We start from the raw sequence: 15,443 nt of genomic DNA, 5'->3' as shown, positions 1-15,443 counted from the left end.
ACTCTTGGGTGTCCGATAGTCTCGCAACTAGACTCGGTTTGCAGGGTACAGCACTAAAACTGACCGTCAGGGGTATAAACACAGAAGAACTCATCGACACAAAAGTGGCTCAATTGACTGTCACAACTAATAAAGATCAAGACTTCGAAGCATTCACTGTACGTCCCTATAAGAGGGAAACATTAAATGTAGGTTCCAACATCATTGACGTCATCAAGTCCATGCAAGAAACTTACCCACATCTGGCCGTCCTAGATCCTGTAAGATATAGCTATAGAAACATTGAGATGATACTTGGACAGGATGTCCACCACAACATAGGCCGTTAGAGTACTTTGCAGCCGACGAAAAGTGCTCACCTTTCGTTGTTCGCTTGCCCATAGGTTGGGTTTTATGCGGCCTACTTCCGTCAAGTTCAAGTTTGGTCTCAACGTATTTCAAAACCAATAACGAACAGGATTATGAATTAGCTTGTCAAATTAAGTCATAGTACGATATGGAATCGTACGGCGCGCTCAAGCGGGTTGACCCACGATCCGCAGCGGATGCTTGTGCGCAGGAAATACTTGAAATAACAACTTTTCATGACAGCCAAAGATTCGAGGTCGGTATGTTATGGGCTGATGACAACATCGAGCTCCAGAATAGCTATTTTTCGTCACTGGTACAGCTCAAGTGTCTCAAAAAGCGGCTCTCGAGAGACTCAACATTGAACGAAAGTTATGCTAATACCATCCGTGAAGACTTCGAAAAAAGTTATTTGATTACAGTCCCTGACGCTCACAAGGTCGAGCAGTGGTCGTATAATGAGTGGTATCTACCACGTAATCAACCCAAACAAACCGGAGAAAGTGCGTAGGGCATTAAATGGTGCAGCAAAATTCAAAGGCACTTCTTTGAATAAATCTCTGCTCACTGACCCCGACCTGCTCCAAAACCTAATCCATGTACTACTTAGGTTTCGTCAACATCAGTTTGCCGTGTCCGCAGATATCGAGGGTATGTTTTTCCAAGTGGGTGTCCCTGACTGTGACCACCCATCACTGCGTTTTTTGTGGCGGGAGGACCCCACAACAAATGTTGTAGTGTATCAATACATGCGCCATATTTTCGGGGCTAAAAACTCGCCCACATGCGCTAATTATACATTGCAACGCACAGCCCGAGACAATATAGGTCAGTACCCGGAAGCAACTAAAGCCGTGCTAAAACACTTCTACATGGAACATTACTTGGATTCAGTGGAGTCCCCTGAGAGGGCTCTCAATAGATCGAAGGAATTGGTGCAACATCTCCATTTAGGTTGGTTCAAGCTTACTAAGTTTGTAAGCAATGCACCAAATCGGGCTGATCAAATTGACGGGTCATCTCAGTTCAACCAACCAAAGGTAATCGCCTCATCTAAGGAGGAATCTTTACACGTGCTTGGGTTGAAATGGGATCGCATTAAAGACACCCTAATTTTTAGTCGGGGTACCTCGAGTACAGTAATAAAGTCTTTCACAAAACGCTCGGTATTGAGCCTAGTGTCTAAGATACTTGATCACATCAGCCTAGTGATACCATATACCGTTGGTGCCCGATTGTTACTAATGGACATCTGGCGTGTCAGCGGACAGCACTGTGACGAAGAATTACCAAAAGATACTGTTGAAAGGTTCCTCAAATGGAGTGTAGAACTACCCGTGCTTGCGGAAATTACTGTACCAGGGAGCTACTTTTCGGAAAACTTTGAACACTTGGAACTAAACATGATTCGCGATAGTTCTCAAGAGGTTTTCAGTGCCGTCGCATTTCTCCGAGCTCGAGTAATTACTTCGAGTGAACCCCAAACGGAGCTTGCGTTGGTCCTGAGTAAATCTCGCGTAACACCTATGAAGGTGATGACAATTCCAAAGATAGAGCTGCAAGCTGCCCTACTGGCTTGTACGAGATTTTAGAACACACTAGCGTTGACGAATGGAACCACGTTGCCTCAAACAACAATCCGGCAGATGCCGGTACTCGTGGTATGTCGGCTGAGGTTTTGCAAACAAGTAGCTGGGCGAGGGGTCCAGATTTCTTAAGAACCAAAGAGTTCCCGTTCGAAGCAAGCACCGAAGTAGTTTAAAACATCAAGCATGGTATAGTAAATATGGAAACTGACAAAACCCATACATCATTGGCCTCATTCGTAACCAAGTCAACTAAGGAACCGCCCCCCGCAACTAATTACCCTCGATAAGTACAGTTCTTATCAGAAGTTGCTACGGATAACAGCGTACGCACTCCGCTTGTTACCTACTCACGAATGTTAACGCAATGCCGATGGTAGCATCATAGGCACCACGGAGCTTGACGAAGCCGAGCGTCATCTCCAGTATCTTGTCCAAGGAGACTTATTCAATGCTGAGAGAAAATAACTCCTCCAAAACCAGCCCGCTAAACGGAGTAGCCGTATTGCTTCCTTTTCTCCATTATTGGGCCAAATTGTCGAATCCGATCGGCCGGCCGCATCAAACGGTTGGTCGAAGTTGACTTTGATGTAAAACATACTATCGTTCTCGACGCACGCCATGCATTTGTAAAGTTGTTCCTTAGGCTCGACCACGTTAAACATCATCATCAAGGTGTTGATTACCTGCGGACTAAAGTGCAAGAACGTTATACCAACCTCATATTACGATCCTCACTGCGTTCAATTAAATCCAACTGCATCACATGCAGAAAATTCCGAGCTGCCACTATCCAACCAATCATGGCTGACCTCCCAGTAGAAAGTCTCGCATACCAGTCTCCTCCCTTCACGAACACCGGGGTCGACTACTTCGGCCCCTTTTACTTACTGTACGTAGGACTACCGAGAAGAGGTGGGGTTTCCTCTTCACATGCTTAACTACTCGTGCCTTTCATGTTCAAATCGTTCCGTCCACGGACGCCAGTTCGTGTGTAATGGGAGTGGAGCGGTTCGTCTCCCGTGGGGGTACAACAACCATTATTTGTTCTGATAACGGTACTAACTTTGTTGGCGCGGAAGAGGAACTACGCAAGAATATCGAGAAGTGGAACACCATCAACATCCCCGTCGAACTTGTCCACAAAAGCATTAAGTGGAGGTTCAATCCGCCCAGTGCGCCACACCAAGGTGGCATCTGGGAGAGGCTCGTACGTAGTTTTAAGTTTTTAAGCGAATACTTTACACCATCCTCGGTACTCGTCGTTTCACGGACGAAGTTTTGAACACTACTTTTTGTCTCGTTGAACACGCACTTAACGCACAGCCGTTAACGCCCGTAAGCGCCAACCCGTCCGACATAGGCGCAATAACACTTAATCATTTCCTACTCGGTAACCAAGCAACGACAATTCCGTCAATCATTGGCGTCGACGAGTTCAATGATCGTAAACAGTACGCCCGCGCACAGTCGTATGCTAACACTATTTGGTTACGTTGGATCAAAGAGTGCGTACCGGCGCTGAACCGACGTTTCAAGTACCTTAAGACCGCTGATTTGGTTTGGGTAGTTGAAGAGACCAACTCAAGGGGTTACTACCCCACATCTCGGATCACTGAACTCTGTTACGGTTCCGACAGCGTCGCGCGCTCCGCCGTCCTGCGCAAGTCTACCGGATCACTCGTTCGCCCGCTTGTAAAATTAGTACCAATTGTCCCAACATCTTCTTCTGGGCCAGAGGATATTACTGAATAAAGCGAATAATTTATCAAATTGCGTCATTTTTCCTAACCAGTAAGATTTAAGCATTTTAAATACGTCTAACATACATAGAAAATTCCGAAAAATTTCGTATATTCTAATTTTAAGCAAATTTTACGATGAGATGTATCGAACAAGGCGGTTTTCGGCTTAATATTTTCAGATTCTTAAGACAATTGTTGATCCAATATGAACCGATTCTGACGTCAATAACATCTGACATAAAACCTGTAAAAGAGCATCAAAAAACCTTTCCGTCTAAAAACCACTTGTTGCTAAGATCGTACTATAGCTTATACATTGACTAACACGTTGCTTCATATTGTTTGTATAATAGACTGACTATATCGTGGTGAGTGAACTGAATCTCGATATGAAAGAGTGCCTTTTCTTTTCTATAAAGCGCAAAATTGCTTCACTTTTGTTCTTTTTTATGCGCACTTGATGTAGCCTTTGGGCAACCGTATGTGAATTTTTCTTATAGTAGGTAAGTTAGATTCTTCATATAACTTTTGCACGCTATAGTATAGATGTTTCCTGAAACAAATTCTCAGTGCTCTGTTTTGCGCTTTTTATATAATAGAGAAAATCGTTTGCAATTGGTTGAGCCAGCAAGCGTTTGCATATAAAAATAAAGACCGGATCCAGGACTTGTACAGCAGAAGCAAAGTTTCCAGCTCAACATTGAGGTGGCTTAGACGCCACAGTTGGACGATTTGCTTGTTTGACTGGTTGTGATGTCTTTACAATGTTCATTCCAGATTAGGTGTTGCGTCAATGTTATTCCTAAGCAGTTGATAATTTTCGCTTCTTCAATTTATTTTCCGTTGATGAATAGGCTGACACTTGTTTGTCTTTCAAATGGTTTTTGAATAGCATGTACTTTGTTTTGGCGGGATTCATTATGATTTTCAACATATCACACCACTTTATGAAAATGTTAAGTGAAGCTTGTAGTTTGCTTTGCGTTACCTGACCGGACTTTGAATTGTAAAACAAGGCAAAATAATCTGCGAATTGAGAAATTTCTGCTAGAGTTCTTGGAATGTTAGAGAAACAAATTAGGAACAATGCGGGCGTCACAACGATACCTTGGGGGACCCCGGCAGTTGGTGAGATTTTCTCGCTTCTTGTTTTCTTGATTATTACGTATACGTTTCCTTGTGAGAGGAAAAGATTCGCCCATCTGATGATTTTCTTCTGTTTTTTCTGATTTTTACTAAGTTTGTCAATCAACATTAATCTCCAGACTGCATCAAAGGAATTTTCTATACTTCGGCAGACGAGTCCCACCATTTCTGACCACTGGTAAGCTTCACTTATATGCTGAGTCAAAGCAAGGAGATTATCGGTTGTGCACCTGTTTGCTCTTTATGCATTTTGTTGTGGTCCAAAGACTTTGTTTGCTTCACAGTAGTCTAGGATGAGGTTTTCTTTTGCTATGCAATCGGTAAAACTAATTGGTCTGTAATTTTCTGCTTTCTTCCTGTTTTCTTGAGGTTTTGTAAGCATTGCTACTTGTGAGTGTCTCCAATGGCATGGCACGTAAGAATTTTTAATTTAGCAGGAGATAGTTATGCACATGGAGGCTTTAATGTTTTTTGGTATCGCCTTCAGTAGCTGGTAGCTTATTTTGTCTGGCCCGGGATATAATTTACTTGAGTTATTCAACGTTGAAGAAAATGTTTTCATTTATTTCTTTTGGATCGGTTTGTAAAAAGAGGTTTTCTGTTTTGTCCTTACTCGAGAAAATGCTTTTGTAAATTTTCATTTTCGTATTAGTGTTCTTTCATTGTCTCACTCAGTAGGCTTTAAAACATTTCAAATATTTTTCATTGCCAGTTACAGCAGTTTTGTCATTAAAGGTTATTTGTAAATGCGATCCACTTGACTGTTGTTTATCGCTGGGGATGGTTTTGTTGCTTTCCATAACCCCTTGTTTCCTGTTTGTTTCGCAGTTTCAATTAACTTTCTATTTTGTGTTTCATTCAAACGTTTGAATGCCCTTCTGATTTCTCTTTGCAAGAATGTGATTTCCTTTCTCAATCGAGATAAAGTGTCATCCTTTGCACTTTCTAGTTGCCTCCTTATCTTTTTCTTTTGCTTGATTAGATCGATTATGGACTAATTTGATGATTCGTATTATTTATGTATGATTGTTCGATTGATTTATGAATTAGTTCGATAAGGTTATGGCTTAATTCATTCACATTGTCTTTGTTTGGGTACTTTGTTGGGTACAAACAGGAATTTTTCTAATTGATTTTTGCATGTTTTCGAACTTCTTTAAATTGACTTTTGCTTTTAAATCAAATTCTGTTTGAAGTTTCAACTTCAATGAGGTAAGTGTTGCTGAGTGGTCGCTGCTGAAATCTTCTTATACTTGAAAATTGTCAGAATATTTGAAGACTGAAAGATTGCCGAATTGTAAATCAAGCATGCTTTGGCTCCTATGTTGATTAGATGGATACGTTGATTAACCGTTGCTCAGTAGTTTGAAGTTTCCGTCATCAATTATTTCCAGCAGTTTTTGGAGTTGTATGTACAATTGAGCTCTTGATGAGGAGAGTTGAAAGCTCCACATATGAACATGTTCTGGGGGTTGTTGTCAATCATTTCAGTAAAACATAGGTTTTATTTGGGTTAATTGTAAACATTATTTCTTCATAAGTTTCCAATGATTGGTGTTTCCAAGATTACACCAAGTATCTCTAATGCCTGTCCGTTACTGTTTTTTTCTGGATACAATTGGTCTGACCTCTTTGACTTTTATGCCCTTCCTTGCAAGGATAACAGACCCACGAAAGCTGCTTGCTTTTGCTTCTCTTACAAGGAAAAATTTTTCAAGTCCGAAACGTTTTTGCCTTTTTTTGATTTATTTAAACAAACAAGTTCTATGTTTTCTTTCGTCAGAAACAAGAAAAATTCTTGAAATTTATTTCCTAAGCCACAACAGTTCCATTGCAAAATTTAAATTTTGTCCATTTTGAACGTTTTGTTGGCTGCTAGACTGAATCATATTTGTGTTATCAGTTTGCATCAGGTTTGTTTTCTTGATATCATCGTGAATTTCCTGTCCATCGTTTCTTTCATTAAACAATCTTGAGGCACTGTTGCTAACGACGCTGATAATATCGCTATAGCACATTGTATTGAAACTGTTTCTTATTTTACTGAGAACTTCGGAAACTAGAACAGTGATTTTTCTAGTGGTTAAATACTGAGTGTTTTGAGTATCTTTCCTTGAAATGGCACTTGAGTATTCCGTTTCTTGTTTCTGTTTATTTGTTTTGGTCACTGCGTTCTGATAAGCGAAACGGCCCCTATACACTGTTGATTGTGAACCACCAGAGTTTGCACATTTTGCCCGTTTTTTTTATTCATTGCAAGTTTTGCAGTGCGTTTGCCTGCACATCGTAGACATCTCAATTCGTGTTTACAATCGCTTGCCGAATGACCAAACTTTTGACATTTAATGTGAGGTGGTTCTTTACTTGCTCTGCAGCGGTGAAGCACCCAGCTTATTTTAACGCCATTTTTGACTGCGGCTGTTACATGGTTTGAGGAATCAGTTATCACGCGAATCAGTTTCGTTGGTTTTTCGGTGGCCCTGCTTGTTATCCGAAGCACCTTGATCATATTCATAGCATTGTTGTTGAGAAGTTCTTCCCTCACTTCGTTTTCTTGTATGCTCTGATGAACATTTACAATTACAAAACTGGGTTTAGATTTGGCTTTTGGCAGAGTGTTTCTTCGTTGATAGAAGTGTTTGGAAAGACAAGTTGAAGATTTGAGGCGTACATCAGACATTCTCTTGAACTTCGGTCTTCAGGTTGGATAAAGAAGTCATTGTTTTTTGGAAGTTCTTTGATGTAATTACTTTTGAGTTGAGGGAAACTAATTCTCATCGAGCGGGCAAAATTAATTTGTGTTCGTCTTGGATTAACCGTTATTATAACTAGTTTGATTGTTTCAGAGTTGGTTTTTGGATGTTTTTGGGTTCAATTTTGCTTGTTTCTGACTTGAACGAAGTCTTGTTCATCTTGTGATGTTTTGTCTGCAATGTTTCGTGCTTCAGAGAGAAGTGCACTTAATGGGCTCATTTCAGCCAGCACTGTTTTGTGAACTTGAAGCAAATTGTGTCAGGAAGGCTTAAACTGAGCTTAAGACTTTTGAAGATGAGATATAAAACTGGGAGAAATGTAAAGACTTTTGAGCGTAAGACTTTTGAAAGGGAGAATAAAACTGGAAGAAAAGTAATAGAAAAGTCGGGATTTAAAAGAAAAAGCGGGGTTTAAAACCTTAAGCAACTTTTAGTGATAAATCTCTTTTTATAAAAGTCTCACTCCCAATGAACGTTCCTACACAAAGTGGACTACTTGCTTGTGGCTTTTCTATCGCACTTTGTGGTACTGATCCGAAAGTGTCAATAACAGCGTATTAATCATCATGGGCAGTATTAGGCAGTGATCAGACTTTAGGTCGATATATACAAAGATTGGTAGATATATGAAAAGATTGTGGTCGACTGATATTGGGTATAGAAAGACCGTTGGTCGACTTATGAAAAAGTTTAGGTCGACCCTTTCTAGGAGTTCGACTGTGTAATTAAATAGGGAAATACCCCCTAGGTCGACTTTATAAATCTTTTCATAAAGTCGACCTCTTAGCTGTGGCAGTTTCTAGACGAGAACAAATTTTTCGTATATGATGAAAGAGTCAGTACAAGTGACAATAATTCGCGAGAGTTGGGAGTGTGTGTGTGTGTGTGTGTGTGTGCGTGTGTGTGTGAGAGAGAGAGAGAGAGAGCACAGGTTCATAGAGCAATTACAGTGTAGCACATAAGTGACATTCATAAGGGGAAGAACAGCACATCTCTACCGTTTATGGGTGACTGTGTGGTGACAGGCGAGATGTGCAACGGCTGATGCAAACAGAAAGCACTGATGACTGCACACCTTCACTCCCCTCGTCATTTTCCCTTTCGCATTCTCTATCTCCAAACTCGCAGTGCCCCCGTGACCCAATGCCCAGGTTTAGGCCTCGAATTATGGAAGACATGCTCGACGAAAAGGTGGTATGAAAAGACCATGCTGAGTAGTGGATAAAACAAGGGATTCAACCACCAGTAAAATTTGTCCCTTTCCCCTAACGCTAATCGCGCATGTCGAATCGGGCCAAATTTTACTGTTTGTTGAATCCCTTGTTTTATCCACTACTATATATTAGCTCTAAATTCAATAAAAAAATCAATTAAAATAAAAAAAAACAAAAAATCAAAAAATCAAAGCAAAATTTACATTTCACTCTTCAAGAGTGATTCACTCTTATTCGGAGTGATCCCCAGTAGAAAAGATCGCTCTTTTTCGCTCTTAAAGAGTGAATCCCTCTTTTTTGATATTTTTTTTATTTTTTTATACTTTTTATTTCAAATTATCTATACTTTTCAATAAATTTATATTTTCTTTTATTTTTTCTATATTTATTCCATTATTAATAAGAAATGATACAAAATTATAGTATTTACATGAACAACTATCAGTGAAACTGCTTCGCAGATCCTCTGTTTGGTTAATAACTAAAGAACTTACAGCTCTAGGACTTTGCCAACTAGGATTAATTGTTTTATCCGCGAAGCGGTTACAGCGATCAGTTATATTTCTACTAAATCCTCTAGTCAATTCTATATCTGGATGTTGTTTCTTTACATGAGCCCGTATCCCATCATATCTCACAACAGAAATACAATATGGACAATTAACTTTAGCTGAAGTACAACTTCTACATGTATACTTGCCCTCATCAGAATTATTTAGTGGTTTTATATAATTACACTTATTACAACATCTAGTTAACACTTCTGAGCTGGGGTTAAGGTTAGGGTTAGGGATAAGGTTAGGGTTAGGGTTGGGGATAAGGTTAGGGTTAGGATTGGGGTTAGGATCTGAGTTAGAGTTATAGTCATAGATAGAACCAGAACCAGAACTAGAGCTAAAACTGGGGTTAGAACCAGAACCAGAACTAGAACTAGAACTAGAACTAGAACTAGGGTTAGAACTAGAGTTAGAATTAGGGTTAGAACTAGAACTAGGGTTAGAACTAGAATTAGAATTAGAACTAGGGTTAGAACAAGAATTAGAACTAGAACTAGATTCATTTTTTAAAGAACAACCCCATGGGGAAAAATCATTAGCACAAATACCACTTAATATTATATTACCACACATACATTTATCAGTTTTATCTTTATGAAATGATTCATAATGATATTATAAAACAGCAATGTTTCCACATTTATAGTTACACTCTAAACATTGTAAAAGCTTTTTTAATAGATAAAATTATCAGTGAACGAGCTTTGCTCGTGGTTCTCCGACGAACTTTGTTCGTTATTTACCAAACTGCTCAACGGAGTTGTTTTGCAAATTCGCAGATAATATTAGCTATGCTGTAGAATCGGTGTACAAACTTTGTGGATAATATTTAGCCATGATTTCAATTGGATATTTAGTATTATCTTTAGATGTGATACACTCTGCTAAATATTTATTTCCTAAAGCATTGAGTGTATTAGTTTTACATCTCTTATCTAAGATCAAATCAAAGTCTAATTCTTTTTTATCTTTAACAAAATTTATAATCTCTTCTCTAAAGTCATCATTATTTATATAGTTTGTTTAAAAATTTTCCTCCCTTTCTATTCAAATTTCCCACCTCTTCATTGACGAAGTCACAGTTACACTGATCAGTATAACTGCTTCCCTGATATGTCTTCGACAATGTTTCACTATCAGTATAACTGCTTCCCCGATCTTTATATTCCTCTTGGATCATGGAAACTGCTTCGCAGATCGAGGAATCGGACTTTGTCCGTGTTTTAACTTCCAACTCTTCTCCATATCCAACATTAACTAATGTATTTACTCTATTCAACATTGTGCTTGCTCCCATTGCTACAGTTCCAGCATTTCTTGATATTGAAGCAGGATAAAAACAATTAAAGATAAATAAACCTGTGCCTATAATACCACCAATATTTGATAAAATTTTCATAACCTTTCCCTTAATCATCTCTTTTGTTAAAACATCATTCTGAAATTTAATATTATTTAAAATAAGAAGTTTATTAAAATAAAACTGATAATTATCATGATTAATAAAATTTCTATCTGTTGCATTAATCATTAGTGGTTTTATATATGCTATAAGTTTATTTATATCTTCTCTTTCAAAATCATCTTTTAAACTAAGAGCTATTAAATCAAGGAAACCAACTCTTGAATCATATATCATTGTTCTATTACTACTAAAAATAATAAAATTATTTTCCTTTTTATTATATTTAATTGTACCATAACGAAGTTCATCTGACATTCCATCTGTACAATTATAATAGTTACTATTTAACTCGCGAATTATTTTTCTAAAGTCATTTATATATCTCATTAAAGTTTTTAAATAGGTCAGGTCCATGATAAGTTGTTAAATAAATAGTATCACAACTCATTCTTGCTGTATTAATTATTTGAGCTGGTTTATGACACATTACAATCATTTGAATATTATAATGTCTACCTTCAGTAAAATAATAACCTATATCCTTATTTAACCTATCACCCATATCATCAAGTACTATTACACAATTTTGAGATTTATGCATATTTTTTTTGTGATCATATTTATATCACATTTATTAAACCCAGTATAAAACTTATTAGACTCAGGATCTATCCAGTCTCTGTCATCTTTACAAACTATAACTATGGACATTTGGTCTTGATCTTGAACTTGATCGGTGTAACCGCTTCGCGGATCTTGATCTTGAACTTGATGTTGAACTTGATCATGAACTTGATCTTGAACATGATCTTGAACTTGATCTTGATCTTGAACTTGATGTTGAACTTGATCTTGAACGTGATCTTGAACTTGATCTTGAACTTGATCTTGATCTTGAACTTGATGTTGAATTTGATCTTGAACTTGATCATGGTCTAAGTATAACTTTAAGTATTGTCTAATAAAATATGTTTTACCCGTTCCAGTTCCAGCATAAACAGTAGTATGTAGTGGTGACTTTTCATATTCAAATCTAACTAGACTCCTATTCATAAATCCACCAAAGCTTTCTTCTAATTTTGTATATTTACTTGGTCTTGAATCATATATTATATAACAAATTCCAGTTATAATAATAAAAATAAAAACTGCACTACCTGTTTCCATTTTTATATAATAAATATAGATTTGATTTAGATTTAGACTTAGACTTATAATTAGACTTAGCTTTAATAAATTTATTATATAAAAACAATCATCCTAACTTTTGAGGAATTCAATAATAAATTTAATATCGATAGTAATGCTATGAGTGATATCAGAATAAAAGATATAGGTAAAGATATAAGTCTAACACAAATTGAGATTGTAATGAGAGATGATAAACCAGAAATGGTAAGTGAACCTAACTCTAACATTATTGTAAATCTACATCCAACTGAAGGTACACATTGGGTTTTAGTTATAAGAAGAGAAGGTGGTCCAACATATCACTTTGATAGTTTTGGTGTAGAAACTCCACCTTTATTTTTAGAAGAATATGTTGATCTAGGCTCTAATGAGAGAATACAACAATATGATGAATCTTATTGTGGGGCTTATTGTTTATTTATGATCTATCTTATTGATAGAGGATTTAGAATTAAAAGTGCTTTGAATATTCTAGTTAATCAATGTAAATATCCAGGAATATATAATGATTGGTCTTGTTTAAGTTGTAGTAGAGCTGGTGATAAAGATAAGGATAATGTTAATGATAATGTTAATGATCTACGAAGTAGCTTTGCTAATAATGATAATTATAATTTTAATGATAATGATAATGTTAATGAAAAGGATAATGTCATTGATAATGATAATGATAATGATAATGATAATGATAATGATAATGATAATGATAATTTTTTATATCTATTTGATGAAAAATATCAAAGGAGTAAATCTAATAGGAATAGCAATAGTAATAGATTAGTAATAGTCCTACTAATAATATCCGTGAAGCGGTTTCATCGATATCTGTAAACATAAATGATGACCTATATTCATGGTTAAATGATGATGATATAATTACTGAAGCCGCATTGCCAGATAACTTTAGATGTATAAAATTTGGTCCTAGTGAATGTGGTAAGATATTCTTATTGAAAAAACTAATTCTAGCTAGTATATACTTTGATAAGCTATACATCATTGGACCTACTGGCGATCAGTACCATGGTATAGAAAGAATAAACCCAAAAGCAGATGTTGAATTTTTTAAAGATATAAAAGATTTATCATCTCCTGATAAACTACCCAAAGACTTAAAGAAACTAATGATATTTGATGATGTTAGAGCCAAAGAACCAGTTATTAATGAATACTTTTGTAGAGGTAGACATAATAACTGTAATATGATATATCTTAACAAAAACCTGTTCTCTCTGGTTAGGCAGAGTGTTAGAGAGAACTGTAATCTATTTATTTTATTTGAACAGAGAGGTAAAGTCCTCATATCTGTATATCAAGATTTCTTCAATAATGTTGAACTTAGTTATAATGATTTTGCTAATATATGTAATAAGGTATGGAAAGAGCCTTATATTTATATTGTCATTGATATAACTAAAAATAAAAATATTAATTGTAAACTAAGAATTAATTGGGATCGGAGAGTTTTGTAGTTTAATTTAAGTTTAAGTATCAGGGAACCCGCTTCGCAGATAAGTGTAAGTTTAAGTACAAGTCTAAGTATCGGGAACCTGCTTCGCAGATAAGTATAAGTATAAGTATCAGGGAACCTGCTTCTCAGATAAGTCTAATTGTAAGTATAAGTATAAGTCTAAATCAAATGTAATGTAAAATTTAATACATCACCATTAAAGTCTATAGGTCTTCCATGCTCATCTTTAATATGAAATTCTATATATTCTATTCTATCTTTAGTTACATTTTGATACAAGATATTAGTTGGTATAATATTTATCAAGTAACCTGGTGGTTCAGTTAGATTAAAAGTATATAGTATGTATGTATCTTTACCATTATCTTTAGCTCCAGATATCACATTACAATGAATGTTAATAGTACTAAAACCCATATTATCAATAATTTTCTGAGATTTATATCTACCTTTTTTATAAATTATTTTTCTAAATCCTAGTAATGAGGCTAGTGAGTTTTCTATATCAAAGCAGAGTGCTCCTTGTTTTATTTCCATTAAACGTTTCATCGTATTCTTATCAGGTTCTATTATAACATTACCATCAGTTTCTTCTTTTATTAATTCTGCTAGTTCAGTTAACTCATATGCTCCCGGTGTAATAGTTGAATATAGCAACGGGATTCCTTTATAATTATAATAAAGTATAGATGTAATGTTTGGGCTTGAGGTAGAGATAGGGTTAAGGTTAGGGTCAGAGCTAAGAGCCCGAGGTAAAGCTTCATCATCTTCTATAACAGTACTAGCATATAAGAATTGATTGTTTCTCCTATTCACATTAAACACCGAATTATAAACAGATAACCTAATTTTGTTGTATTAAGTATAGGTTCACTAAAGTTAAACTTTTCTGTTGGTTTTATCATTATAAAGTTAAGTGTATACTCTTCTTTAGTTTTATTTAAAGCTTCGTGTATATTTTGTAGTTCATATAAAATCAAGTTGTCTGTCATTTTTTATCTAATGAAAATGGATTTTAATTTGGATACAACTTATGGTTATAATAATGATATACATAAAAGTAAGATTATAAAATATAAACCTATTGATCTAGCAACAATGAATACTGTTAAAACCAATATTAATATCATACTCAATAGAGAAGAGAATCACCTAAATATACATGATTCATATCTAGAGATAGAGTTTGTTGTATCAGATGATGCTGGTGGTGTATTTGCTAAAGATGCTAACATCAGATTAGTTAATTATGGTATGATGGCATTGTTTAGTTCAATTAAACTTGAAACTAGTGGTGGTAGGTCTATTGAATATATAGATCATTGTCATCCTACTCTATTGATGTATAAGTTATTAACTAGTACTGGTGATGAATATGAGAGTGGTTTTGTTAGAAATCAGGGCAATAGAGATAGTCAACTTAAAGGTGACCAGATTGCTGCACAACGAGGACATATGTATATGATGATTAAGATGAGTGATCTATTTGGTTTGGTAAATGATTTAGAAAAGATTATATATGGTTTAGGATTTAAACTAATATTAAAAAGGAATAATAATGATAGAGCTCTATATAGAGTTAATGCTAATCCTGGTGCAGTTGCCAATGATGGTAATATAGAAATTAGAGATATATCATGGTGTGTACCTAGTATTGATCCTAGTAATGATAATAGAATTAATGTGCAAAAGGGTTTAAAAAAAGAATAAGGTAGACTTTAGTTATTATGAAAGCAGGACATTTTATAAGAATGTACCCAATGCTACTAACTTCTTGTTTGATCTAGGTATGGAAAGTGGTATGGAAAGACCACAATATATTATAGTTGGTTTTGAAAATAATAATGTTAATGAGCAAACTCATGATGCAAGTACATTTGAGGTAATGAATGTTACTGAATGTTATTGTAGGATTGGTAGTGAGGTTTATCCCGAGGATAGAATAAATATTAATTATGGAACCAATAATTATAATGAGGCTTTTAAAGAGATTGTTAGCTCTAATAAAGATTATAATGGGCTACCAC

The sequence above is a fragment of the Convolutriloba macropyga genome, chromosome 10 (genome assembly GCF_964194025.1).
Source record: "Convolutriloba macropyga chromosome 10, txConMacr16.3, whole genome shotgun sequence".
Taxonomy (NCBI): Eukaryota; Metazoa; Xenacoelomorpha; order Acoela; family Convolutidae; genus Convolutriloba; species Convolutriloba macropyga.
This window is presented reverse-complemented; position numbering follows the sequence as displayed.